This window comes from Dermacentor variabilis, chromosome 10, assembly GCF_050947875.1.
Source record: "Dermacentor variabilis isolate Ectoservices chromosome 10, ASM5094787v1, whole genome shotgun sequence".
In the NCBI taxonomy this organism is placed as follows: domain Eukaryota; kingdom Metazoa; phylum Arthropoda; class Arachnida; order Ixodida; family Ixodidae; genus Dermacentor; species Dermacentor variabilis.
The window spans coordinates 15,382,541-15,387,313 of NC_134577.1; positions in this window are offsets into that span (position 1 = coordinate 15,382,541).

Consider the following 4,773-nt stretch of genomic DNA (forward strand, 5'->3'; position numbering starts at 1 on the left):
GGCAATAAATACATGATAATGAAGCGGTTTTGCGCAAATTACATATTGCGGAAAACGCATGAGCATATAGCATGTTAGAACCTCAGCTAAGTCGTGTTGGCTCAGTTTTATGTGATGCTCAAATTTGACGCATCCAACACTTCCTCAGCAAATCTCCCGCTTACAGACAAACTCACTTGATTAATAAATTAATTTCCGCAAATATATTATAGTGGAAAAAACATCAGCCTATAATAGTATGTTAGAAACTGCCCACATTGGTGTAAGCTGAGATCTAAGTCACGCTCAAATTCGATCTATCCATTACTGATCCTGCAAATGCCCGTTTACAGACACAAACTTGCTTGATTACTTGATTAAAAACGAAGTTGCGAAAAAAATTATAGCGGAAAAAACAGCAGCCTATATTAATATGTTAGAACCTATGCTCAGTAGTGTTAGCTCAGATCCATGTCACGCTCAAATTGGATCTATCAGTCACTGCCCCTGCAAATGCACGCTAAGAGACACTTTCTTGATTAATGAAGGAATCTGCGCAAATAATTTAAAATGGTAGAAAACATCAGCCTCTTACAGTATAGCTCTATGTGAAGCTCAAATTCCACACATCCACATCTCTCCTTGCCCCCCCCCCCCCAAATGCCCACTTACACACTCTAACTTACTAGATTTTCAGAAACGAATTTCTGAAAATAACTTATAGCAGAAGCAAACATCAGCCTATAATAGTATCAATCCTTGTGAAGCTAAACTTCTGCCCATTTATCACTCCCCCTGCAAATGCCCGCTTACACACACTAAGTTATTTCATTAAGGAACTAATTTGCGCAAATAAATTATAGCGGAAAGAACATCAGCCTATAATAGTATAGTTCCATGTGAAGCTCAAGTTCCACCCATCCATCACTGCCCCTGCAAAGCACGTTTACAGATACTAGCTTAACTGATTAATAAACGAATTTGGGCAAGTAAATTATAGAGGAAAGAACATCAGCCTATAATAGTATAGTTCCAAGTGAAGCTCAAATACCACCCATTTATCACTTCCCCTGCAAAGCACGTTTACAGATACTAGCTTAACTGATTAATAAACGAATTTACGCAAGTAAATTATAGGGGAAACTACATCAGCTAATAATAGTATAGTTCCATGTGAAGCTCAAATTCCACCCATCCATCACTGCCCCTGCAAAGCACGTTTACCGACATTAGCATAACTGTTTAATAAACAAATTTGGGCAAGTAAATTATAGAGGAAAGAACATCAGCCTATAATAGTATAGTTCCATGTGAAGCTGAAATTCCACCCATCCATCACTGCCCCTGCAAAGCATGTTTACAGATACTAGCTTAACTGATTAATAAACAAATGTGCGCAAGTAAATTATAGGCGAAAGAACATGAACCTATAATAGTACAGTTCCATGTGAAGCTCAAACACCACCCATTCGTCACTTCCCCTGAAAACCTTGGTTACAGATACTAGCTTAACTGATTAATAAACGAAGTTGCGCAAGTAAATTATACAGGAAAGAACATCAGCCTATCATAGTATAGTTCCATGTGAAGCCCAAATTCCACCCATCCATCACTGCCCCTGCAAAGCATGTTTACAGATACTAGCTTAACTGATTAATAAATGAATTTGCGCAAGTAAATTATAGGGGAAAGAACATCAGCCTATAATTGTATAGTTCCATGTGAAGCTCAAATACCACCCATTCATCACTTCCCCTGCAAAGCATGTTTACAGATACTAGCTTAACTGACTAATAAACGGATTTGCGCAATAATTGGGGAAAGAACATCAGTTGTGGTACCATTGCCTTGTGATTGTATCTTTCCTTTGCATGCACACGCGCACACACACATTTACCTGACAAAAAAGGATGAAGTATGTCGTAAGACGGTGCGGAGCTAGTGATTAGGGTGCGAGATGGGTAGCCAGATAGGTAGCCTCCGGCAGAGTGGAGACTAGCGTAACATTAGCGTAAGCCACATAACCAATATAACAGGAGCAGCTTTGATGAGCACATGCTACTGGTTTCTCAATTCTTAAGATAACTGTATGATTTAATTCGAAGCTTTCCTCACATGCCTTGCCATGCTTGGCGTGACCACTACTGCTTCTGGGTCGGCCATTATCTCAGTGGATGCATTTGTGGATGTATATGCGAGGGATATATGCACTCCGAATGCAAGTACCTGTGACTGCGCTTGTTATAACACTTGTACACTGATCGACGAAGTAGTGCCAGTAGGCGCACCTGTCTTGTGCGTAATAAAAAAAACAATTCATGCGTATCATATGTGAAAATAAGTACCTCTGAAGCGCAGACGCGTCCTAGGAATTAAAACGTTCATAGCCATCCTGCGTGTTCCACTGGGTGTGCGCCTATTCTTCGCCGATTCTGCAGAAGGGTTAAGCACCAGGGTTACGAAATCCTAAATGTTATCTAAACACATATCGTACTTCTCTGTGCATATACTTGTCATCGCCATTCATGCATCGCTAAACATAAGTTGCCTTTGCCCTCATAACATCGCTTATGAATTGTGTAGTTTACAAATACGAGAAATTGCAAATACAGAAAATGTATGACCTTTGTGGTGGATAAACGTCGTTTGGATTTAGACGCTCCACACCATGAATATAAACATTTGTAGCTCTTAGTTGTACAGAACTTGAATGCACGCTTCATTTAAGGTTCGAAAATTCCAACGTATGCGTGGGGTTTGCATAAATTTGTTTTCATGTGGCCTACGTCAGTTTTCTAATTGCTAATTTGGGCGAACTGAGACATTATAGGTTGTACAACAGCGTGGCGATATGGGAGGCAAAACTGTTCTCCAGTCCATCCATTGACATCTTGTGCTTCATTATTTGTCATATACCGTGTTCGTTCTTTCTAAGTCAATTATATATATGCTGCACCGTTTTGAACAACAGCATCAGCTGATGAGGTGTGCAGGCATTTAGCATCTTCTCTTCACCTTGCTATTCCAGATACCACGTTAACTTGGTAAATTTTTCACTCCTTGTATTTACAATGTACTAGTACTTGCCTTCTTGCAAGTATAAAACTGCTGCTAAAGATATTTACGACTAATAAATGCAAGTACATGTAAGTAAATATAAAGAAAGTGCATAAATGAACTAATAGAAGCGAAGTACGCAAGCATAGCTGGATCTTCTATCAAGATAAGTAAAAAATGCAAACACCATGCTATATGTCATCCATTCCGAGATATCATAACTCTTTACGCGGTAGCGCAACTAATGCAGCGCTCAAGCTCGATAAAAACCAACCGAAATATCTGTAATGTGGTGCCCTATCGGGGTCACTAAATTATAGCAAATGATATGTCCTTTCTTCTCGAGTGTGTATCGCTTAATTTTTTTGGTTATTGCTCCAACTTACCGCGTTTTTTTCGCTTGTTTACATGTTGCACTTCATTGCGTCTGAGTGAATGTGACCCTAAAGAGTTAACGAAAAAAAAAGCTAACCTCACGAAAAAAAACTCATCATCATTATCACCAGCAGTTTCCCAGAACATCTACCAGCAATTTGCTATAATTTGCTATAGTTCCCTTGCCTTTCGGGAACTGATTTAACTTATACCTGCCAAACTTGTACATTTAACAATTCACGTAATTGCCTACCGTCCTCGATAGCATTTTACTTGGTACCCATTGTGTAACTCAAATTAACCACCGGTTATCTGTACAACTTATTACGTGGCCAGCCAGCAGTATGTTTTCCTCTTAATGTCAACCAGAATAACGGTTAGCCCTAAAAATCCACTCGGCTGTCTTCCTGTCACTGAACGAGAGGTCGAACATTTTTCTTCTCAAGGTTCTTTTTTGATCCCAATATGTTAGCATCAGCAGAAAACAATGATGAACACAGTTTCAAGGTACCGGTAAGCTGCCGGTCATGATTTCGTAATTCGTGCCGTACGCGTTCCAGCCTATCTTATTTTCCTGTAAATTGTCTTCCCATAGTCACGGCTGCCTTTGACTGAATTGGCCTTTTATATGCGTTTTTCCTCACCGATTGTTGAGACTGACTACCAATCGCGAATTGATATGCTGTTGCTAAGCAACGTAACAGTAACTTAGTCTTCTGCATATGAATATTCAATTTTACTCTTGCGTGTTGTCGACTCGGTCTTACCACAGAGGTCATACTTTGCTAGTAACACGAAATCTTATAAAAAAAGTTATACAGCCCAGTGATATAGAGGTGGTAATCTGAACCTAAATTCTGGTAGGGCTATGACGAATAATTGATCCTTCTAGCAAAACTCGTCTCAAGCACCGCATTCCTTACGGGGTACATATGTATAGATGCAGTCTATCGCATTCGGCAACCCGTCATCAGACATGACGTCGGCAAAACTGCACGCCGCGTTAAGCAAAGGTCCAATGAGCCTGAGCCAAATGTTAGAATATACTATTGGCGTCCAATTTTCAGGCTTACAGCAGTCGGAGAAAGATAAAGGAAACTGAAATCTTGCATATTCATACGAATAAATTCAGACGAGAAAGATGAGGTAAAAAAACGTACGACGGCTGGGTTTGTCATGCGTTAGCAGCGCATGGCATCGCTTCTGATGTCACGTGAGGAATTACGGTATTATGGAGTGGATGGCCAAGGCCTGCAATTGCGGTTCTTTAGTTTCGCTTCTCCCCTCTGATGAGACACATTATTTATCCTCGCATTTTTCAGACTGATTCATTTGTTGGAAGTTGGCGCTATGTTCGTGTGC